The sequence below is a fragment of the Tamandua tetradactyla genome, chromosome 17, assembly GCF_023851605.1.
Source record: "Tamandua tetradactyla isolate mTamTet1 chromosome 17, mTamTet1.pri, whole genome shotgun sequence".
Lineage (NCBI taxonomy): Eukaryota > Metazoa > Chordata > Mammalia > Pilosa > Myrmecophagidae > Tamandua > Tamandua tetradactyla.
The window spans coordinates 14,397,409-14,422,356 of NC_135343.1; the positions used below are offsets into that span (position 1 = coordinate 14,397,409).

Here is a 24,948-nt window from a genome sequence, read left to right on the forward strand (position 1 = left end):
TCAGTAATAGGATTAAGACCCATACTGATTGAGGTGGGCCACACTTTAACTGAAGTGACCTCATCAAAGGGTCCTACTTACTACCGGCTCAGGAATGGGCCAAATTTAAGAACATGTTTTCTGGGGTACCAACCACCACATGTACCAACTTCTATCAAACTAACCTTCCCACCAAGAGTAGCTGGAAATTCTGTAAGCGCACACACACACACACACACACACACACACACACACACACACACTTCTGTTTGAGGGGCCAAGTTTACAGGCGGAAGAGAAATACATTGAGGACAGCCTGATACCTCAAGCTGCTTTTCTCCTTGATGCATTTGCTGGTTTATAATGGGAGGATTCCAAGAAGCTGAAAATCTGAACAGAAAGCAGTGGCTTGCAAGAGCAATACATAATTTAAAAATGTACATCTGAGTCAGACTAAAAGAGCTCATTCAGGAAGTATAAAAATCCCGTCATATGAAAGCAGTGCATCAGAGTTAAAATGGCAGCATTTTTCTTTCCTAATGGTACATTACAATTTAGAACATCTTAGATTTGATGAAAAATGGCATATCTGTACACAAGTATGAGTGTTACTACAAGAAAGAGTCCTAGAAGTGGAACTGCTGGATCAAGGACATACGCTTGTAAAACTTTGAAAGATATTGTTAAATTACCTCACCAGTGTCCATTTCCCCACACACCCACCTGCACTGGGTGTTATTAATCTTTACACATTTTTCCATCTTATAGACTCTCACTGCTTCTTCATTTCAATTTCCTCCCAGAGTGAAGGGTTCTGTGCCTCCCCAAATTATTACTGTGCTCCACTCTTATGTGTAATTGGTTCAAATCTGCACCACACTTTCCTGGAGCACACCTAGGGATGCACACATCATTCTACTCCTAAGAGAAAAGAAAGCGTCATTTCCCCATCTGGTGCTGGTAGGGACAGGATGGCACCTGAGACACTGCCCAGCTCTGGAGGTTCTGAGAAGCGTGCAAAACGGTCCACACTGTTAAAGATGGCAGAGGCATATTTAGATACATATCATTTTAAAATAACAAGTCAGACATCCCCTGAATTAAAATGGAATCACTTTGGGAGGCTTTGAATCCATGTGGAGCAGCACATGGAGCTGAAGCCAGATATAGGTATATATATGTGTGTGTGTGTGTGTGTGTATGTGTGTGTGTGTGTGTGTGCAACTAGCTGCTCAGGTTCATCATGCAGGTTTTGACTACTCCACAGCAATATTTTAAAAGTCATATGCTGCTTAACATATGTCCATAATGGACCTCTGGCTAAAATATGAAATATAAAAAGTTTTCTGAAATAAAGTGCATGGGGACCATAAAATGATAAGTCTACAAATGTGAAGCAAGATGATCACTGGACCCACAAATTGCATTCGGCTGATTAAAGTGTTAATATGGGTCATCATGATGTCTCTTGTATGTCAGAAACCAAATTCATAAAGAGAAAATATAACGGCTATTCTATTCAATTTGGTCTTTCATTATAAGGAATAAAGAGAAGCGATATTCCCTAAGTGTTATTTGGATGGTGCTTGCATCACAAAGTAACAAAAATAAACCAGTTATTTCTTAAAGTGCAAAATGTATAATTCCAAGCATTCAGTAGGAAAGCAGTTTTTGTCTATTTTTGATAGCTACAATGAGTCATTAAATTTCATACATTTTAATATACATTTGTCCCCAAACCAAATATATTATTTTAAAAGTTATTTGTTAACAAAACATGATTTTTCTTACATAATTAATTTAAAGTAAATTAAACATTTTATATTACTTGGTAAATGGAAAAAGGCTAAGACTAGTCTTTTTATGTTATGGATATTATTCAAGATTGTTTTGAGATTATATACGGGTCTAAAATAAATTTTATTTTATTTAAAAATCACTTATTACACATCACATGTAAATTATTAAAATAATTTCAAGCTGTTGGAAAAAGTACCCATGTTGAAAGGGGTTCTCCAGTCAAAATAGTCTGGAAATAAAAAAGTTAAATGCAGAATTGCCACATGACTCAGCAAGTCTATTCTTAGATATACACCCCCAACAACTGAAAACAAGGACTCGAGCAGATACTTGCACACCAGTGTTCATAGCTGTGCTATTCACAAGACCAAAAGGCAGAAGCAACCTAAGTGTATATGAACAGATGAATGGATAAACAAATGTGGTATACCCATACAATGGAATATTATTCAGCTACAAAAATGAGTGAAGTTCTGATACATGCTACAATATGGATGACCCTTAAAGACATCTTGTTGAGTGAAATAAATCAGACACAAAAGAACAGATGTTGTGAGAAACCACTTATATGAAATGACCAGAATAGGCAAATTCATAGAGCAACGTTACCAGGCCCGGGGGAGGGGTGTGTGTGTGGGGGGGAAGGGTGAATGGGGAGTTATTACTTCATGGATACAGAGTTTCTGTTTGGGGCAGGAAAGTTTTGGTAACAGATGGTGGATGTAACTCATGCCACAATAGTACATTTGAAAATGGTTACAATGACAAATTTTGTTATATACATGTTACCAAAACAAACCAAAAAAAATAAAAAAGGCTGCAAAACTGATCTGGTCTAGATTCCACACTGTATATATGAAGAAACTGAGGCCCAGAGCAGATGAGAAGCTTACTCAAATTCAGCCCATGAGTGCTGGAGCTCAGCCTCCTAGTTCATTGCTCTTCAGAGTCAATCTGTGCAATCTGAAGTGATATGAAGGTGTCAGGAGACGTCTCCTTGCTGTAAAATATCCTGGCAGGAGAGCCAGGTTCAGCGCAGCCCGTAACGCGTTGCTCCCTTAGAGCTACAATGTCCTTGGGAGGCCAAGCTATTTAAGTTCCCAGTAGCTTTTTCAGGTGCTGCCTTCCCCTTGCTCACAGTCAGGGATCAGTCAGTTATCTGTTGAACCAAGAAAGGAGTGGATCCAGGAATGCCGCAGTGGGAGGCGGGACCACCAGAGGCCAACTTTGTTATTTATCTGGTGGGCTCTGCCTGGGGGACTCAGGAGGGAGGAAGGGCACATTCACGCAGCTACCTTAGAGAAGACACTGTGGGCCCACAACTTCCTAGTTTACCAGGAAATTAACCCCTTACAATTTAGAAGAGAAAAAACATTATATCCACCCACCTTATCCTCCTCTGCCCAGCAAACCATGTACTGACTCTTCAGCCCATTCCACTTTAGGGAGGAACTTATTTCAAAGGATCACTGTCTGCTGCCCTTGATTTATCCTGGACGTGCTCCCGCATTCTCCCAGGATCCCTAACCCTGCCATGCTGTCAATACTGCCTTCTCCCCTGCCTGGTTGGCCTGACCAGGTTTTGGGGGTTGGTGAGCCTCTCCTTCCTGAGCTCTCACCTTTCAGTGTATGTGTCTCACTGTTGACACAACCACCTGTCTTTTCTCTGGGTGGAAAATCTAGTCTGCACAAGACATGAAGCTTCCTTAAAACACCGCCTTCAAGAAGCCTGGTCCTTGTGTATAATCTAATGTTGTCTCTTCATTGTCTAGCTGATCACTGTAACTTCTTCCACTTGAATTTCAAGGCCATCTACAAGCTGGTACCATTGTACTGCGCCACACCCATCAACAACCCGCAACTGTGTGGCCCTGCTCCCATCACACCGACAATACACAGGCCTACATTGTGGCTCCATCGCTGGCTCAGGCCAGCTCCCCTGTCTGGTGCCATAATCCCAGGAGAGTAGAGGTCACCAAAGAGTGGCCAAGAGGGGTCCAGGAGACAGTCAAGATGAACGAGGCAAGCCTGGAAGAAGAGAAAGGGGGAAGTGGACGCTTTGAAGAGGTGGCTGCTGTAGAAAATCCATCTTCCCAGGAGGGGGAAAACAGGGTCCCACAAAATTATCAATTAGGTACAGCAGACACGGAGCCAACGGCCAACACAAATGTTTAAATATTACATTCTTTTGAAATTAGAAGGAAAAAAATGAATATTATGATGATGTATCATCGTGACTCCTGCCTGGATTATATCAGTCTTTATACCAGCACGGTGGTAAAACATAATTTATATTCATATAATTGAATGGCACAAGGAGCCGCAGAGCCCCTGGACGGGGCGCCCTGGGAAGGGAGGCCGTCACCAGTGCTCTGGGCCCGCGCCCCCGCCCCCGCCCGCCGCGCGGGAGGAGGGTTTTCCGGCTCCTGCAAGGGCGCGACGGCCGGGGCCGGGCGAGGAGTCTGCGTCGGGTCCTCGGCGTTTCCTCTTGCCTTGGGGCGCGGGGCGCGGAGCGGCAGCCCCCACCGCAGCAGCCAGCCCCGCCTCCCGGGTGCCGAGGCCCGCCCCCCCCCGGTGCGCCGTGCCCTTCGCGGGGCCGCTCCCGGGAAGGGAGGCCGCACGGAGGCTACGTCGGGGGCCGCCGGTGCTGGGCCCGCGCCTCCTGCGCGGCAGGGATGCGGGCTTTCAACTCTCCAATGGCCCGCCCGTCACGGCCATGCTAACCGGCAGCTCCACCTCTGAGCGAGACATTGGCCTCACGCCCAGCTCACCTCACAGGCCGGGACCTGCGGGCCGCGGCCGTATTCGCCGTGTCCGAAGTTCTCTAGGGCTGGGGGCCCGGGTTCTTTCCCGGGGACCCGTGAGCCCGAGTGCGCATGCTCCGTGGAGGCCAGCATTGGGCGAGGGAACCTCTGATACAGCCTTCGCGAGCCGGGTTTCGCGGAGCTCCAGTGGCGCAATCGGTTAGCGCGCGGTACTTATACAGCAGTACATGCAGAGCAATGCCGAGGTTGTGAGTTCGAGCCTCACCTGGAGCACGACGCTTTTGGATAAGCGTTGGTAACCTCTTTTATATCTTAGCCCGAAGAAGGAATTTCCCTTTCCCTTTCCCTTGTCTTAAATTCCTGCTTCCTACCGGCTTTGGGTGCAAGTTCCACTCGCCGCCGAGGGGAAGCAGCTCACTGGAATGCATTACCTCCTCATTCCAAGCCTTTTGGTGTCACCGCGCGTCTCCCAGCCGCTCGATCCCGGACATGGATTCATTTCTCTTTCCTAGTTCGCTTCTCGCGCGGGTTCGTTGTCGGCACCCGGGCCCGGCTCACAGTGCGGGGATGCGGGACGGAAGCCGGGGGCGCCGTACCGCCGTGCGGGGCCCTGCCTAGGCATCGGGATCGAACATCTCAGCGCGCTACCTTGGGCGGGGCGCGGCGCGTGCGGGGAGACGGGACCCACGACCGGCCGACCATTCCCGGGAGTTTGGGCCCGAAGCCCGTGGGGGCGCGGAGTGCAAGTAGAGGCTCCGATGCGCGATCGAGGCACCTCACCCCTCCCTTTTCATTATTAGTAACTAGTTATTACCCCTTTCCCTGGGTTGAGCAGAGACGCCTACACTGCAGGCCTTTCTTCCCTACCAGGCACCCAGTCCTCCGAGGGCAGAAGTGCAGAGTTTGGGAAATGTGCCAGGGGTGTTTCTTTTCTGCACCCTTTCTCCCTTGTGCCGCTTACTCCGCTGAGTGTGCAATAGTGGAATTGCCTGGCAGACCCGAGAGGAAGGGCTTCCTCCTGGTGGGTGTCATTCCATGCATGTCCTAGAACCCGGGTTCCGAAGGCTGCCCCGGGGTGAGGGTCGGGAGATCCGGCGTCTCCACCCGCACCCCCCGCCCCGACTCGGGAGGCCAGCCCAGGACAGCGCCACCGAAGCGCGGAGGCTACTTTTGCAAAGCATGGGTGGGGTGGGGCCTGCCCCATAGCCCCAGGAGGCGTGGGCCAGGTGGGGAGCAGAAGGGCTCAGAAAGGCTGTTTTCACGGCGTGGCAGTTGTTAAATTCTGGAATGATTCTACCGGGAGCGTTCAGAGAAAGTAGATGGACAGCTCAAACCCCAGCTTCCTCTCACCCACTCCAGCTGCAGACTCAGAAAGGAGAAAGAGCAGGCGGAACTGTGAGACTCGGCCTGTGTCCCGGGGCCTCGGCAGCCAGAGCTTTTCCCAACCAAAGGTTACCTGTGGCTTCTGGACTCACTGCCTCACCCTTTAGAAATCCACACACAGCCTGGAAACACAATCTCCATCTATTTTTGAATGATGCCGAAAATGTTGGGATTTCCAAAGAAAAGTTGCTGAACAGCCTGGAAACACAATCTCCATCTATTTTTGAATGATGCCAAAAATGTTGGGATTTCCAAAGAAAAGTTGCTGAAAACCGCTTTTAAAAACTTTTTTAAATTGTAAAATACAACATGTATAGAAAAAAAGAGAGAACGATAATTTTCAAAGCACATTTTGACAAGAAGTTACAGAGCAGATGTCAGAATCTGGTATGGGTTACCCTTCCACTCTTTCAGATTTTTCCTTCTAGCTGCCCGGAAACACTGGAGACTGAAAGAAATATCAGTATAGTGATTCAGCAGTCACACTCATTTGTTAAATCTTCTCTTTGTAATAGCTGCTCTTTCTCTTGTGATCCTTCTCCCGATCTATAGGAATCTTTGGGCAATGTCCATTCTAACTTTTTCATGTTAAAAAGGAGTGTCCACTGTTAGGGATAGGGGGAAGTAATTAGTTGGTAATCTTGGAGAGGCAGGTCTTTTTCTGGGTTTCAGGATTTATCTAACCTAGGAACCCTCCAGAGGTTATAGGTTTCAGGAAAATAAACTTAGTGCCTCAAACTTTTACAGAGTCTCATTAGAGCCCTACATGTTCTTAAGAGTTGACAGTAATGATGTTGGTTGGGGTTTGGCAAACCATAGGAATTAGCAATATCTAGCTGAAGTTTGCCTAAGAGTGGCCTACAGAATAGCCTCTTGACTCCTCCTGAACTATCTTAGCCACTGATGCCTTATTTTGGTACACTTCTCTTCCCCCTTTGTTCAGGAAGGCATTGTCAATCCACGATGTCAGGACCAGACCCATGCCTGGGAGTCATGTCCCACGTTGCCAGGGAGTCTTTTACCTCTGAATATCAGGTCCCACATTTAGGGGAGGGTAAGATTTTCCTTGCAGAGCTGAGCTTACAGAGAGAGAGAGAGAGGCCACATCCGAGCAACAAAAGAGTGAAAACCACTTTTAAAAGGGAATTAATTAAAAAATGTACAAAGCATAAGTGCAAGTTTTGACTTTCAGGGGATACTCCCTGCAGAAACTGGTCAGGTACTTCCCACAGCAGGTTGCCCACATGGACACAACTAAATGAATGGGATATCACTTTGCCCATCTTTCCAAAAGAGAAATCCCGTCTATTAAACCCCAGCTCCTGTTTGAAAACTTCTTGCATCAGAAGCTTGCTTATTCACAAGCCAACCCATTCCATTTTCTGACAACTCTCATGCTTAGAAAATTCTTCCTCTTAAATATTTTGTCTCCCTGCTGGTTACTGTGGGAACTGTTGAGGAAACTATTTTTTTTCTGGTAACATGGCGGGGTAGGGAAGAAGGTGACTAAACTAGTTGCCCTTTCTCTAATCTAGAAATCTCTGGTTAGGAAACAAGCAGACTCCTGGCAGGTTTGAAGCCTAACATCTTGATTGGGTTTTTTCGGGTTGTGGTGAGTGATAGAGATGGAGTCAGAAAATTATGGGAAAAATGCTTTGAAAACTGTAAAGTGCTATACAAATGTAAGGCAGTGGCATTATTATCACTGCAGGGCTAGTAGATTAAACCTGTGTACAATGCATGGTGGTTTCAAAGAGTGAATGGATATATAGGGGTAGACAAACTTAGAAAGTAGGTTGAAGTTTGAAAAGTCACAGACGCACAGTACACAAGGAGCCTGATGCATCTCAGGCTGACTTTAAGCCTTGTAGATGGCTTTGATAAAACCTCACTTATCAAAACTATGGGTGATACAAAGCTGGAATGTGGTGCAAATTCAGTGAAACTTGGAGGAAAAGTAGAGTCAATCAAAGGTCAAATGTTTCTGACAAGTGACAAGACTACAATTTAATGAACGTAATTGTAAGCCTATGTTTAGTGTAAAATTCGGTGTGGGTGGTGCCTGGCTGGACAGCTGTTTGCATGTAAAAGATCTGGGTATTTCAAATGCGTGCAACCCCAGTTGTGTCATCAGTGTGACCCAGCCACTAAGAATACCAACCAGTTAATTAATCTATCACTCAGAACATGGTGTGGTGTCAGAGATCACAAAACAGCAGTCTGTTGAACAAATCTAGCCTGCAGACTAGAACAAATCTAGTCTGGCCTTCCAGCATGACTTGCAAAGTGGTTAAAATGTTTTGAATATTTGCCTACATATGGGGGTATTTCTCATAAATGCCCAGATTCCCAGCTTCTAATGAAAAACCGTAAGTCCTAACCATCCAGCTCTTATCCCTACATGGCAACAACTGACTGCCCATTTTGGGTGGGTTTGTGATCTTTGGTTTGTCATAGTCTCCAACAGTCTCCATTAATACCCAGCCTGGAAGTAGGTGCCACCTCCAGTGAGCCTCCTGCTCGACTTGTTCTTTCCTTCACCTCTGACTCATTTCATTCCTTTGCACCCTGCAGATGTTGAGTGTATGGTCTCTATATGGATGAAGGGAGAGAACACTTCTGCTGAACTCTCAGTGTGTTCATGATCAAGGACATTTAAATTCAACCAAACCAAACCAAATCCCAATGCTTTATTAAATGAAAAAATTCAAGTGTGTACAAAAGTAGAGAGAAGAGTATGTTTTACCTCCACATATCCATCACCAGTTTCAAGAATTGCCCACATTACTTTATCTATCTTCTTTCCCACCATCATTATTGGAATATTTTAAAGGCAATCCCAGATACCACGTAATAGAACTTGTAAATACTTTGGTATGTATATCCAGCAGGTAAGCACTTTTAGAAACAGCATAATCACAGCATAGTTATTATACCTAATAAGATTTACAATAATTCCTTAATTATACCTAATACCTAGTCTATGTTCAAATTTCCACACTTGTCTCCAATAGGTATTTAAAAAAAATTTTTATTAATAAAACCAATCAACATACAATATGAACATTCTCTTTTTCTTTGATCACATACTTGTATATTCATTATCATGATCATTTCTTAGAATATTTGCATCAATTCAGAAAAAGAAATAAAAATAAAACAGAAAAAAATTCATACACATCAGACCCCTTACCCCTCCCTTTCATTGATCACTAGCATTTCAATCCACTAAATTTATTTTAACATTTGTTCCCCCATTATTTATTTTTAATCCATATGTTTTACTCATCTGTCCATAAGGTAGCTAAAAGGAGCACCAGACACAAGATTTTCACAGTCACACAGTCACATTGCAAAAGCTATATCATTACACAATCATCAAGAGACATGGCTACCAGAAAACAACTCTACATTTTCAGGCAGTTCCCTCCAGCCTCTCCATTACACCTTAACTAAAAAGGAGATATCTATTTAATGCGTAAGAATAACCTCCAGAATAACCTCTCGACTCTGTTTGGAATCTCTCAGCCATTGACAATTTATTTTGTCTTATTTAACTCTTCCCCCTTTTGGTCGACAAGGTTTTCTCAATCCCTTAGTTCTCAGTCCCAGCTATTCTAAGATTTCTGTCCCGCGTTGCCAGGAAGGTCCACACCCCTGGGAGTCATGTCCCACGTAGAGATGGGGAGGGCGGTGACTTTGCTTGTTGTGCTGGCTGAGAGAGAGAGGCCACATTTGAGCAACAGAAGAGGTTCTCTTAGGGGTGACTCTTAAGCCCAATTTTAAGTAGGCTTAGCCTATCCTTTGTGGGGTTAAGTTTCATATGAACAAACTCCAAGATTGGGGGCTTAGCCGATTGCTTTGGTTGTCCCCCCTGCTTGTGAGAATATCAAGAATTCTCCTCTTGGGGAAATTGAATTTTCCTCCTTTCTCACCATTCCCCCAAGGGGACTTTGCAAATACTTTTTTATTCACTGTTCAAATCACTCTGGGATCTATCGGGACATCACTCTGGACAAACCAACAAAATCTCATGCCCTACACAAGGTTCCATGTACTTATGGTGTTAGATTAACCTGTCCACATAAGTTATATTAGGAAATGCACTAGTCAAAATATACATTTTATACCAAATAATTTTTGCTTTAGACTTACACATAAGTCAAAGTTTTAACATTAAATCAATGTATCTTTTAAATCTCTTTAATCTGTACCAATTCCCTCTCACCTACCCCCTTTTTTGACAAATCACTTGTTGGCCTATAGAATTTCCTATAGAATTTGGCTAATTGCATCCCCAAGGCTTTCTTTAACATGCTTCTCGATCCCTCATACTTTCCATAAGGTGGTAAGTATGTCTAGAAGCTTGATAATATTCAGACTCAATTTTTTTTTTCAAGAATACCAGTGGTGCTGGGTACTATTGCCTCACAACAGGAGGTACATAATGTATGTTTGTCCCACATTTAATGACGTTAATTTTTTTTATTTGTTTTTCCTTTTAATAATTTTATTGTAAACAACAAACATACATTCTTTTTTTATTAATTAAAAAAAATTAACAAAACATTTAGAAATCATTCCATTCTACATGTACAATCAGTAATTCTTAATATCATCACATAGTTGCATATTCATCATTTCTTAGTACATTTGCATCGATTTGGAAAAAGAAACAAAAAGACAACAGAATAAGAATTAAAATGATAATAGAGAGAAAAAAAAAAAAAACCTATACCTCACATGCAGCTTCATTCAATGTTTTAACATAATTGCATTACAATTAGGTAGTATTGTGCTGTCCATTTCTGAGTTTTTATATCCAGTCCTGTTGCACAGTCTGTATCCCTTCAGCTCCAATTACCCCTTCTCTCTTTTTTTTTTTTTTAATTAAGGGAAAAAATGAAATTAACCCAACATTTAGAAATCATACCATTCTACATATGCAATCAGTAATTCTTAACCTCATCACATAGATGCATGATCATCGTTTCTTAGTACATTTGCATCGGTTTAGAAGAACTAGCAACACAACCGAAAAAGATATAGAATGTTAATATAGAGAAAAAAAAAGTAATAATAGTAAAAACAAAACAAAACAAAACAAAAACCTATAGCTCAGATGCAGCTTCATTCAGTGTTTTAACATGATTACTTTACAATTAGGTATTATTGTGCTGTCCATTTTTGAGTTTTTGTATCTAGTCCTGTTGCACAGTCTGTATCTCTTCAGCTCCAATTACCCATTATCTTACCCTGTTTCTAACTCCTGATGGACTCTGTTACCAATGACATATTCCAAGTTTATTCTCGAATGTCGGTTCACATCAGTGGGACCATACAGTATTTGTCCTTTAGTTTTTGGCTAGACTCACTCAGCATAATGTTCTCTAGGTCCATCCATGTTATTACATGCTTCATAAGTTTATCCTGTCTTAAAGCTGCATAATATTCCATCGTATGTATATACCCCAGTTTGTTTAGCCACTCTTCTGTTGATGGAGATTTTGGCTGTTTCCATCTCTTTGCAATTGTAAATAACGCTGCTATAAACACTGGTGTGCAAATGTCCGTTTGTGTCTTTGCCCTTAAGTCCTTTGAGTAGATTCCCAGCAATGATATTGCTGGGTTGTATGGCAATTCTATATTCAGCTTTTTGAGGAACCGCCAAACTGCCTTCCACAGTGGTTGCACCATTTGACATTCCCACCAACAGTGGATAAGTGTGCCTCTTTCTCCGCATCCTCTCCAGCACTTGTCATTTTCTGTTTTGTTGATAATGGCCATTCTGGTGGGTGTGAGATGATATCTCATTGTGGTTTTGATTTGCATTTCTCTAATGGCCAGGGACATTGAGCATCTCTTCATGTGCCTTTTGGCCATTTGTATTTCCTCTTCTGATAGGTATCTGTTCAAGTCTTTTTCCCATTTTGTAATTGGGTTGGCTGTCTTTTTGTTGTTGAGTTGAACAATCTCTTTATAAATTCTGGATACTAGACCTTTATCTGATATGTCATTTCCAAATATTGTCTCCCATTGTGTAGGCTGTCTTTCTACTTTCTTGATGAAGTTCTTTGATGCACAAAAGTGTTTAATTTTGAGGAGCTCCCATTTATTTATTTCCTTCTTCAGTGTTCTTGCTTTAGGTTTAAGGTCCATAAAACCGCCTCCAATTGTAAGATTCATAAGATATCTCCCAACATTTTCCTCTAACTGTTTTATGGTTTTAGACCTAATGTTTAGATCTTTGATCCATTTTGAGTTAACTTTTGTATAGGGTGTGAGACATGGGTCTTCTTTCATTCTTTTGCATATGGATATCCAGTTCTCTAGGCACCATTTATTGAAGAGACTGTTCTGTCCCAGGTGAGTTGGCTTGACTGCCTTATCAAAGATCAAATGTCCATAGATGAGAGGGTCTATTTCTGAGCACTCTATTCGATTCCATTGGTCGATATATCTATCTTTATGCCAATACCATGCTGTTTTGACCACTGTGGCTTCATAATATGCCTTAAAGTCAGGCAGCGCGAGACCTCCAGCTTCGTTTTTTTCCTCAAGATGTTTTTAGCAATTTGGGGCACCCTGCCCTTCCAGATAAATTTGCTTATTGGTTTTTCTATTTCTGAAAAATAAGTTGTTGGGATTTTGATTGGTATTGCATTGAATCTGTAAATCAATTTAGGTAGGATTGACATCTTAACTATATTTAGTCTTCCAATCCATGAACACGGTATGCCCTTCCATCTATTTAGGTCTTCTGTGATTTCTTTTAACAGTTTTTTGTAGTTTTCTTTATATAGGTTTTTTGTCTCTTTAGTTAAATTTATTCCTAGGTATTTTATTCTTTTAGTTGCAATTGTAAATGGAATTCGTTTCTTGATTTCCCCCTCAGCTTGTTCATTACTAGTGTATAGAAACGCTACAGATTTTTGAATGTTGATCTTGTAACCTGCTACTTTGCTGTACTCATTTATTAGCTCTAGTAGTTTTGTTGTGGATTTTTCCGGGTTTTCGACGTATAGTATCATATCGTCTGCAAACAGTGATAGTTTTACTTCTTCCTTTCCAATTTTGATGCCTTGTATTTCTTTTTCTTGTCTAATTACTCTGGCTAGAACCTCCAACACAATGTTGAATAATAGTGGTGGTAGTGGACATCCTTGTCTTGTTCCTGATCTTAGGGGGAAAGTTTTCAATTTTTCCCCATTGAGGATGATATTAGCTGTGGGTTTTTCATATATTCCCTCCATCATTTTAAGGAAGTTCCCTTGTATTCCTGTCTTTTGAAGTGTTTTCAACAGGAAAGGATGATGAATCTTGTCAAATGCCTTCTCTGCATCAATTGAGATGATCATGTGATTTTTCTGCTTTGATTTGTTGATATGGTGTATTCCATTAATTGATTTTCTTATGTTGAACCATCCTTGCATACCTGGGATGAATCCTACTTGGTCATGATGAATAATTCTTTTAATGTGTTGTTGGATACGATTTGCTAGAATTTTATTGAGGATTTTTGCATCTATATTCATTAGAGAGATTGGTCTGTAGTTTTATTTTTTTGTAATATCTTCGCCTGGTTTTGGTATGAGGGTGATGTTGGCTTCATAGAATGAATTAGGTAGTTTTCCCTCCACTTCGATTTTTTTGAAGAGTTTGAGGAGAGTTGGTACTAATTCTTTCTGGAATGTTTGGTAGAATTCACATGTGAAGCCATCTGGTCCTGGACTTTTCATTTTAGGAAGCTTTTGAATGACTGATTCAATTTCTTTACTTGTGATTGGTTTGTTGAGGTCATCTATTTCTTCTTGAGTCAAAGTTGGTTGCTCATGTCTTTCCAGGAACCCGTCCATTTCATCTAAATTGTTGTATTTATTAGCGTAAAGTTGTTCATAGTATGCTGTTATTACCTCCTTTATTTCTGTGAGGTCAGTAGTTATGTCTCCTCTTCCATTTCTGATCTTATTTATTTGCATCCTCTCTCTTCTTCTTTTTGTCAATCTTGCTAAGGGCCCATCAATCTTATTGATTTTCTCATAGAACCAACTTCTGGCCTTATTGATTTTCTCTATTGTTTTCATGTTTTCAATTTCATTTATTTGTGCTCTAATCTTTGTTATTTCTTTCCTTTTGCTTGCTTTGGGGTTAGCTTGCTGTTCTTTCTCCAGTTCTTCCAAATGGATAGTTAATTCCTGAATTTTTGCCTTTTCTTCTTTTCTGATATAGGCATTTAGAGCAATAAATTTCCCTCTTAGCACTGCCTTTGCTGCGTCCCATAAGTTTTGATATGTTGTGTTTTCATTTTCATTCGCCTCGAGGTATTTGCTAATTTCTCTAGCAATTTCTTCTTTGACCCACTCGTTGTTTAGGAGTGTGTTGTTGAGCCTCCACGTATTTGTGAATTTTCTGGCACTCTGCCTATTATTGATTTCCAACATCATTCCTTTATGGTCTGAGAAAGTGTTGTGTATGATTTCAATCTTTTTAAATTTGTTAAGACTTGCTTTGTGACCCAGCATATGTTCTATCTTTGAGAATGATCCATGAGCACTTGAGAAAAAGGTGTATCCTGCTGTTGTGGGATGTAATGTCCTATAAATGTCTATTAAGTCTAGTTCATTTATAGTAATATTCAGATTCTGTATTTCTTTGTTGATCCTCTGTCTAGATGTTCTGTCCATTGATGAGAGTGGTGAGTTGAAGTCTCCAACTATTATGGTATATGAGTCTATTTCACTTTTCAGTGTTTGCAGTGTATTCCTCACGTATTTTGGGGCATTCTGGTTCGGTGCGTAAATATTTATGATTGTTATGTCTTCTTGTTTAATTGTTCCTTTTATTAGTATATAGTGTCCTTCTTTGTCTCTTTTAACTGTTTTACATTTGAAGTCTAATTTGTTGGATATTAGTATAGCCACTCCTGCTCTTTTCTGGTTGTTATTTGCATGAAATATCTTTTCCCAACCTTTCACTTTCAACCTATGTTTATCTTTGGGTCTAAGATGTGTTTCCTGTAGACAGCATATAGAAGGATCCTGTTTTTTAATCCATTCTGCCAATCTATGTCTTTTGATTGGGGAATTCAGTCCATTGACATTTAGTGTTATTACTGTTTGGATAATATTTTCCTCTAACATTTTGCCTTTTGTATTATATATATCATATCTGATTTTCCTTCTTTCTACACTCTTTTCCATATCTCTCTCTTCTGTCTTTTTGTATCTGACTCTAGTGCTCCCTTTAGTATTTCTTGCAGAGCTGGTCTCTTGGTCACAAATTCTCTCAGTGACTTTTTGTCTGAGAATGTTTTAATTTCTCCCTCATTTTTGAAGGATAATTTTGCTGGATATAGGAGTCTTGGTTGGCAGTTTTTCTCTTTTAGTATTTTAAATATATCATCCCACTGTCTTCTAGCTTCCATGGTTTCTGCTGAGAAATCTACACATAGTCTTATTGGGTTTCCCTTGTATGTGATGGATTGTTTTTCTCTTGCTGCTTTCAAGATCCTCTCTTTCTCTTTGACCTCTGACATTCTAACTAGTAAGTGTCTTGGAGAACACCTATTTGGGTCTAGTCTCTTTGGGGTGCGATGCACTTCTTGGATCTGTAATTTCAGGTCTTTCATAAGAGTTGGGAAATTTTCAGTGATAATTTCTTCCATTAGTTTTTCTCCTCCTTTTCCCTTCTCTTCTCCTTCTGGGACACCCACAACACGTATATTTGTGCGGTTTATATTGTCCTTGAGTTCCCTGATACCCTGTTCAAATTTTTCCATTCTTTTCCCAATAGTTTCTGTTTGTTTTTGGAATTCAGATGTTCCATCCTCCAAATCACTAATTCTATCTTCTGTCTCTTTGAATCTATCATTGTAGGTATCCATTGTTTTTTCCATCTTTTCTACTTTGTCCTTCATTTCCATAAGTTCTGTGATTTGTTTTTTCAGTTTTTCTATTTCTTCTTTATGTTCAGCCCATGTCTTCTTCATGTCCTCCCTCAATTTATCGATTTCGTTTTTGAAGAGGTTTTCCATTTCTGTTCGTATATTCAGCATTAGTTGTCTCAGCTCCTGTATCTCATTTGAACTCTTGGTTTGTTCCTTTGACTGGGCCATATTTTCAATTTTTTGAGCGTGATCTGTTATCTTCTGCTGGCGTTTGCGCATTTAGACAGATTTCCCTGGGTGTTGGATCCAAAAGTTTGGAAGATTTTTCTGTGAAAACTCTGGGTTCTGTTTTTCTTATCCTGCCCAGTAGGTGGCGCTCGTGGCAAACGTTTGTCTGCAGGTCCCACCAGTAAAAGGTGCTGTGGGTCCTTTAACTTTGGAAAATTCTCGCCGTCTGGGAGGTTCGCTAGCCGAAGCGGCTTGGAAGAGTGCCAGCCGGCCCGGGGTCCGAATGCGGGGAGGGTCGCTGGCTGCCGCAGCCCGGGAAACCGCCCATCCGAATTTCCTAGTCGGCCCAGGGCACCAGGCGTGGCGGGAGGGCGCCAGCCGCAGCGGCCCGCCCGGGAGAGTGCACGTTCCCTGGGAATCACGGGTTTGGAAGGGGCCACCGCCCCGTCACCATTCTCCGCGGCCTGGGGATTTCCGATCCAATTCTCTCAGTTGGTCCGGGGGGCTGTGTGTGGTGTGGGCGCCAGCCGCCGTGGTTTGAGGGGACCGCCTGTCCAATTCTCCCAGCCGGCCCGGGGAGGGGCAAGGGAGTGACTCCGGCCGCTTGCCGCCCCGCCCGGTGAAGCCCGCCCCCCTCGGCGATCTCACCAGAGCGGTTTCTCTCAGCCAGCGAGACGTTCCAGGATGGGGTACGCTGTCTTTTTTATCTCTGTCGTGGCTTTGGGAGCTGTTCTGTATCGTTTCTACTCCCCTAGTAGCTGTTCTGGAGGAGAAACCAAGATCCGCGCATCTTACTAAGCCGCCATCTTCTCCGGAAGTCTAATGACGTTAATTTTGATCAGCGATTTCAGATCTGGTTGGTTTAATCCATCCATTATGAAATTCCTCATAAGCCTGTAACCTAATGATTTTAGCAGCCATTGATGATCTTTATTTATACCATGGTTGTTTTCTCATTCTATTATTCCTTCTGCATTTATGACTGTGGTTCTAAAAAACCCTTTCTGTCATTAACTATTTGTTTTCCTTAAACCACAATCAATAGAGAAAAGACTAGATAATTGCTTGATTTTTCTCTTCCTTTTTTTAAAAAAAATCTATCTTTAGTATAACAAGCTGATGCCCTAACAATTCCCAAAGGTGACCAGTTCTTTATTTTAAGCTCTTTTTTTGTTGTTGTTGACATATAATAAACTTCATAAATAATCTTGAGTAGCATTTCATGTGCAAATTAGACCTGTGTCTAATTAGACATGTGTCTATTCAAATCTTTCTTCTGTTTTTTATTGGGTAGTTTGCCTTTTTATTATTGAGCTAAAAGCACTTTTTTTTTTTGTATATTCTAGCTCTAAGTCCTTTTTTGGACCGAAGTTTGCGGCCTGGGTTTTTCACTTTCTTTCTTCTTACTCCTTCTCTTCCTCCTTCATCCTCTCCCCCTCCTCCTCCTTTACTTCTTCCTCCTCCTCTTCTTTCTCTCCTCCTCCTCTTCCTCCTTTTCCTTCTCCTTCTTTGACAATGAGGATCTGGAAGGACCTGAGTCTCTAGGGATTATGAAGCTGTCTTGCCCACTCTGGACTGCTTTAAATGGACACTTCTTTCCCACGAAAGAGAACTAACTTTTTTCCCCTTTTAAACAACTTTTATTTTGCAGTGTCCTGTCTTACCCCAAATTTAATCCTAATTAATATGGACCTATGTAGCTCTGTCCCTAGCTTCACCTTTACCCATCTCTAGCTTTATCTGTCTATATTGATGTAGTGATGGATATTTAAATTACTTGACATCAGGCACATAAGTTGAACCATGGTTTGAACCGATGTGTTTCTGGTGGTTCCTGAATTCATGCTCATTTCCATTGTTTTTTTTGTTTTTTTTTTAACTGCCACTCACCCTCAATTGAAGGAACTTCAGTTGATTACTTTATTGATTCCGTGATATTTTCTGTCTTTATGGGAGAAGGCAATGTAACACCGCAAACTCAGCTCCCAAATTTAAGGTTTCACAAAGTTTCTGTAATCCAAGCCCAGTTCTATATCGCAACATTATTAAAGTTCCTTCCAATTTAGCCTCACCCCTCCATACACACACACAAAGTAATAACATGTATCCCATGATAGGTTTGGTGACAGTTATTACGACATCTTGATAATGGGATAGAAAACCCAATTTCTAAGCCCATCTGAACAAAAATAGGACTTTTTTCATCATTTCAGATTCCCCCTTTTTAAGCAGTTCAAAATTTGTTATTGAGTGAAAAGTCAGGCACAAAACAATATATGTAATGCAATCCCATTAAATAATTTTTTTTACACTCTCCTTCCCCCCCCTCCAGCCCCAGCAACTTCTAATCTACTTGATACCTCTGCAAATCTGCTATTTCTAGTCATCTCTTATAAATGATTTTATACATTTTTTCCCTTATTTTCTTGCTCATTTCACTGAGTATAACGTTTTCAAGGTTCTTTCATGTTGCAGCATGTTGTATAGCTTTATTCTTTCTTATGGCTGAATAACATTCCATTGTATGTATACTACCTTTTGTTTATCCATCCATTTGTTGATGGGCACTTGGGTTGTTTCCAGCTTTTGGCTACTATGAATAATGCTGCTGTGAACCTTGGTGTACAAATTTTGGTTTGAGATTCTTTTTTCTCTTTCTTTGGGTATATACCTAGAAATGAAATTACTGGGTCATATGGTAATTCTATATTTCCACAGTGGCTGCACTATTTTATATTACCACCAACAATCCACTTGAGTCCCAATTCCCCACATTTATGTCTAACACTTACTTTCCATTTTAAAAATAATAGCCATCCCTGTGTGTGTGAAGTGATATCTTATTGTGGTTTTGATTAATATTTTTCTAAAAGCTAGTGATGTTGAACAACTTTGCATGTGCTTATTGGCCATTTGCATATCCGTTTTGGAGAGATGTCTATTCAAATACTTTTTCATTTTTTAACTGGGTTGTTATTCTTTTCATTGTTCAATTGTTAAAGTTTGTTTATATTTTAGATATTAAGATATATGATTTGCAACTGATATATGGTTTGCAACTATTTTCTCCCATTCTTTAAGTTATCTTTTCACATTCTTGATACTTTACTTTGATGCACAAAAGTTTTTAGTTTTTAATGAAATCAAATTTATCTATTGTTTCTTTTGTCACCCATGCTTTTGGTGTCATATTTAAGAATTCATTGCCAAATCTCAGGCCATGAAGATTTGTCACTATGTTATCTTCTGAGAATTTATTAATATTAGCTTTTTATACGTAGATCCTCCATGTTGAGTTGATTTTTATATAGTGTAGTAGGAATCTAACTTCATTCTTTTGCATGTGGATTTCCAGTTTTTCCAGAACCATTTCTTTTATTTTTTAATGAAAATGCATTGTTTAATTTTAAATCCTTTTACTACCTTTGACATTCCTCTTAGTAAACTATGAGAGCCAACTATGTTAGTATGAATTGTGAATTACAACACACTCACCTTTATTGAAGAATTTTTTAACAATTCAATGATAAGGGGGTGGGGAAGCTTTATTTTATGTATAGGAATACTGATGACATAGATTATCAAAACATTTCACATGTAAGAAGAACATAGAATTACTTTTTTTTTTTTTAAAGATGCCTAGTATAGTGTTTTTTGTTTTTTTTTTAACTGGCCAAGTTTCATTTATTTCTTAATGTCACATCAGTACAACTCTCATATGTACCAGAGGAAACACACATCTTGGTTTCACAATAGCATCTGGCTGTATTTCCAATTATAATACAGCCAAGGGCAAGTTCACTTGGAAATGTACATTTATACAGCTTATATAACTTAAAGACTGCTATGCTGTGATCTGTGATGTAAAAGCATGATTTGACAGGACAAGGCCACTTCCATTTGGCTTAATATAAAATGTACTCAAATCATTTAAACATGGCCATTTGGGAAATGGGCCAGTATATAAAGTATTTGTCAGTAAAATTTAACCATTTTTCCTTTTAGAGAATAATCTTCTAACTTCAAACCTTTGTTGCTGAAATATCATATGGATATACATTATGGCAGCAAGGAATGAATTTGCTATGGGTTTTATTTTTAGCAATTGGCTAATTAAAAAAATGTGTTCAGGAAATGACAGTACTATTTTTATTAAAATATCAAATGAAATCTTTTTCTTTCTGCATTTTAATGCATTAGGTTGCTTCTGGTCACACACACACACAAAGAAAAAAGGAAAAAAGAAAGAAAAATCAGTCTGAGATTCACTTGATTGTTTAATTCAAACTTATATTTGTAGTTTCTAAAATGTTGGTCCACAAGTCACTTTCTTGTTACACGTGTGTACCAGTGAAAACAAAAGGGGGAAAAAACCACAGCTATTTCTGTAAAAGAAATGGATCCTTTTCTAACATTCTTTAAAAATATACCTTTTAGATTTCTTACACCTCAACACAGGTGGCAATGTTGTAATAAATACACTGGTCTGTTTTGTTTTCCTTACTATTAAATGAATGTCTACAAACTCCCTGTTATATGCTCTCTCTGTTTTGGATTTCTCCAGTGCTTTGTCCATTGTTTTTTCATTTTCTCCTTTACGTTTGGGCCAGTACCACCTGCCCTTTGGTTTATGATTTAGTCCCTGAAGGAGAAATGAAACCACTCGGTGGGGCCCTCATCACTGTCCCGGCCTCCCATTGCTCCGTGGGGGGCCAGGCTGCACAGACAGCGGGTGCGTTCATTGGGGTGATGGGAAGATCGGCAGGGGATGCTTCCCTCTCTGCTTTGGCCTCAAAGCGTTTCTTTTCCTTTGACGTTTTTGCTTTCTTCTCCTTCGGCGTTCCCGAGGGGATGTCATCGGGATCCTGATTATTAGATGCATTCTCTCGATTCCCACTGTTGCGTGGTTGCCGAGATCTTTCACTATCGGGCTTTTGTGCTTGCGCGATGGTCTCGTTGTTGGACTCATCTTGGCTGGCTGTGGCACTGATGCCAGTCGGGTCGTTGATCTCTTGATGTGCCTCAAAAAGCTCCGCATGACTGTCCGCTTGTCGGGCCGGGTTCGCAGCGAGCTCTCCGCTCTGACTCACCGTCTCAATCTTTTCCTCCCTGGCTCCGAATCGGCGGTGCTCTCTGAACCCGTGAGAACTCCCCTGTGTACCGTCGGCCTCACGCTTGCATTTCTCTTACTATTCATCCACTCCCTTTAGAATCTCATTCTCGGGGTGGGAATGGCCGGCGCCAGTGATCGCGTCGGCAGTTGGATTTTGCTTGTCATTTTATCCTGGGTGGCTGAAGGGTCGTAGTGGGGCCAGCGGGCGGGCGGGGCGGACGGCGAACTTGCCCAGGAGTCTCGCGCTTGGTGGCACAGCTGGTCCCGTGGCTGCGTCTCCGCCGAAAGTGGACGGCCGTACACCCGCCGCCTCCGAGACCTTCGGATGTATCAGCCGCTACCTTCGCTCCAAAAAGCCCCCTCATTCTCCTCGAGAGGCCTAGTATGGTCTTTTTTTAAAAAATATATTTTTATTGAGAAATCCTAACACATACAGTCCAACCAAAGTATACCATCAGTGGCTCACAGTATAATCCCATGGTTGTGTTTTCTTCCCCATGATCATGTTTAGAACCTTTGCATCACTCCAGAAGAAGAAATAAAAAGAAAAAAGGAAAATTCATACATCCCATGCCCCTTACCCGTCCCTCTCGATGACCACCTGTATTTCAATCTAATCAACGTATTACCCTTTATCCCATCCTATTCTTTCTTTAGTTCTGTTTCTATTTATTTATTTAAAAGGAACATCAGACACAAGGTTTTCACAATCACCCAGTCATATTGTGAAAGGTATATAATTATACAGCTGTCTTCAAGAATCAAGGCCACTGGAACACAGCTCAACAGTTACAGGTACTTCCCTCCAGCTTCTTCAATGCATCATAAACTAAAAAAAAAGCTAACTATATAATGTGTAAGAATAACCTCCGTGATAACCTCTCCACTGTGTTTGCAATCTCTCAGCCACGGACACCTTGTCTCATTTCTCTCCTCCCCCTTTAGGCTTTCTCAACCCCATGGTGCGGCCCGGCTCATCCCCGAGAGTCCTGTCCCACGATGCCAGCAAGGGGTTTCTTCTGGGCACCTTCTGGAGGTACCTCTGGGGGTGCAGCCGCTCTCACCGCCTTCACTGTGGGTGCCCCGAGATTGAGAAGGGGGCCTGCCACTCCTGCACCTCGGGGAGGTCCCACAGGCGGTGCTTTCCGCACTCTCACCCCTCGGTGCTGAGTTCCCGTCTCAGATGTCGTAGTCACCGCTTCCCATCTCCCGAGGGCTGTCACCACTTCCACGTTGGGCTCGTTCGGTTTCTCTCTTACTACCCGGCTCCCGCTCCTTTCCCCCCATTTCTGAAAGAGCTCCTCTTTCCCCCCTGCATGCACTTAGTATCCTTGCTCTAAATCTATTGACCATAGATGTCTGGGTTATTTCTCAGCTGTCATTTCTGTTCCATTGGTCTATTTGTCTAACTTTATGCCATTATCACACCATTTTCATTACTATGGTTTTGGAGTACAATTTGAAATTGGGAAGTGTGAGTCTTCCAACTTTGCTTTTCATTTTCAAATTTGTCTTGGCTATTCAGAACTCCCCCTTTTTTTCCATTTCTGCAAAAATGGCTGCAGGAATTATGACTGGGATTGTACTGAATTTGTATACTGCCTTGGGAAATACTGACATCTTAATACAAAGATGAGCATGGGATATCTTCTCATTTATTTCAGCCTTTCATTTCTTTCACCAGTATTTTGTGGTTTTCAGTATACAAATATTTCATATCCTTGGTTAAATTCATTCCTAAATATTTTATTTTTTTAGTTGCTTTGTAAATGGAATTGTTCTCTTAATTTCCTTTCCTGAAATCTTAATTTCAGATTGTTCATTGCTAGTGTATAGGAACATAATTTGCTTTTGTGTATTGAACTTGTACCCTGCCACTTTGCCGAACTCATTTATTAGCTCTAATAGTCTTCTTGTGGATTCTTTTGGATTTTCTCTATATAAGACCATGTTGTTTGCAAATAGAGATAGTTTTACTTTTTCTTTTCCACTTTGGATACTGTGTATTTCTTTTTCTTGCCTAATTGCTCTGGCTAGAACTTCCAATATAATATTAAATAACAGTGGTGGAAGCAGGTATCCTTGTCTTCTTCCTGACCTTGGGAAAGTTTTCAGTCTTTTACCATTGAGTATGATATTAGCTGTGGGTTTTTCATAAGCGGACTATATTGTGTTTAGAAAATTTCCTTCTATTCTTGTTTTTCTGAGTGTTTTTTTATCAAGAAAGGTGCTGGCTTTTGTTGAATGACTTTTCTGCATCTATTGAAGTAATCATGTTCTTTTTCTTCCCTTCATCCTATTTATGTAGTGCATGTATTGAATGATTTGCATATGTTGAACCACCTTTGTATTCCTGGGATAAATCTCACTTAGTCATGGTTTATAATCTTTTAAATATGCTGGGAGATTCGGTTTGCTGATATTTTGTTAAGGATTTTTGCATCTATATTCATAAGGGAAATTGGTCTGTAATTTTCTTTTCTTGTTATGTATTTACCAGGCTTTGGGATGAGAGTAATGCTGGGCTCCTAGTATGAATTAGGAAATGTTCTCTCCTCTTGAATTGTTTGAAAGAGTTTGAGAAAGATTGGTGCTAATTCTTCTTGAAATATTTGGTAGAATGAAGACATCTAGTCCTGGACTTTAATTTGGTGAAAGGTTTTGGATGGTTGATTCAATTTCCGTACTTGTTATAAAGGTTTGTTGAAGTTTTCTATTTCTTTCTGAGTCAATTTAGGTAATTAGTGAATTTCTAGGACTTTTTCCAATTCTTCTAGATTATCTTATTTATTGGTGTACAATTGTTTATAGTATCCTCTTATAATCTTTTTTTTCCCCTTAGGGTCAGTAGTGATATCACCATTTTCCTATCTGATTGTAGCATTTTTGTGTCATTTCTTTCTTTGTCAGTCTAGCAAAAAGTTTGTCAGTTTTATTTTTTTTTAATGTGTCTGTTAAACAGCAAAACTTAAACATTTGTATGAAATTTGTTCATAAATTTTTTCTGTTATGGATTGTATTTTTGGTGTCGAATCTAAGAAATCTTTGCTTAACCCAATGTCACTAATACTCTATCCTATGTTTTAGCTCTTACATTAAATTTATAATTTTTGTGTATGATGTGAGGTAAGGATCTAAGTTCCATTTTTTCCACATTATTATCCAGTTTTGGCACCATTTGTTGAAGAGATTATTCTTTCTTGATCGATTGCTTTAGGATCTCTGTTGAAAATAAATTGACCATAAATGTGTGGGTTTAGTTCTGGACTCTCTATTCTGTTTCATTGATCTGTAGGTCTATACTTATGCCAGTGCCACAGTGTCTTGATTACTGTAGCTTTATAGTAAGTTTGAAAGGTAAGTTTTCTGTTTTCCTAGTAAAATAGATTCTATAATTATTGCCGGAGTTAAGTGTGTGGGAAGGGGCTCATCTCTCAATATTAATAACATTAATACACATTTATCAGATTTATAAATTCATATCTGTTTACATTTGTTGTCAGTGACTCATAAGCTACTTATTTAAATAAATGAAAGCATGTTTGAGTTTTCAAATGCTGTGATGAGAGCAGAATAAATTTTGCTGCAGAGAAACTACTCAGAAAACACTTGCTTGTACTACGAGTAAGTCCTCCAGCTTTGTTCTTTGTTTTCCAAAACTTTTTGGGTATTCTTGGTCCTTTGCATCCATACAAATTTTAAGCTTAGCTACCTAGTTTCTATGAAAATATTCAGTGATATTTTTATAGGGATCTGTAGAATCTATTGATCAATCCAAGGAGACTTGTCTTCTT

The 24,948-nt window shown here is 40.6% G+C and overlaps 2 long non-coding RNA genes, 1 other non-coding gene and 1 pseudogene across 5 annotated transcripts in view; 2 read left to right on the forward strand and 2 right to left on the reverse strand.

Moving 5' to 3' along the window:
- Positions 1 to 1,888: 1,888 nt before the first annotated feature.
- On the reverse strand, positions 1,889 to 5,653 carry LOC143660745 (uncharacterized). 3 transcript variants are annotated; one of them, XR_013164224.1, is made up of 3 exons: positions 4,551 to 4,890; positions 3,685 to 3,807; positions 1,889 to 2,938 (listed from the first exon to the last, which is right to left on the reverse strand). It is a non-coding gene; the product is annotated as an uncharacterized LOC143660745 (long non-coding RNA). The 3 variants fall into 3 exon arrangements; XR_013164225.1 differs by having other exon boundaries at positions 3,399 to 3,807; positions 4,551 to 4,888; XR_013164226.1 differs by lacking the exon at positions 4,551 to 4,890 and adding an exon at positions 4,976 to 5,653 and having other exon boundaries at positions 1,889 to 3,807.
- The window catches only part of LOC143660747 (uncharacterized), a 65,502-nt gene continuing 44,975 nt past the window's right edge, over positions 4,422 to 24,948 (forward strand). The window contains exon 1 of the long non-coding RNA XR_013164227.1: positions 4,422 to 4,839. This is a non-coding gene — a long non-coding RNA (uncharacterized LOC143660747). The remainder of the gene's footprint in view (positions 4,840 to 24,948) is intronic.
- TRNAI-UAU (transfer RNA isoleucine (anticodon UAU)) lies at positions 4,725 to 4,817 on the forward strand. Its single transcript is given in 2 exon segments — positions 4,725 to 4,762; positions 4,782 to 4,817. It is a non-coding gene; the product is annotated as a tRNA-Ile (tRNA).
- LOC143661650 (inhibitor of growth protein 1-like) lies at positions 5,053 to 21,519 on the reverse strand (annotated as a pseudogene).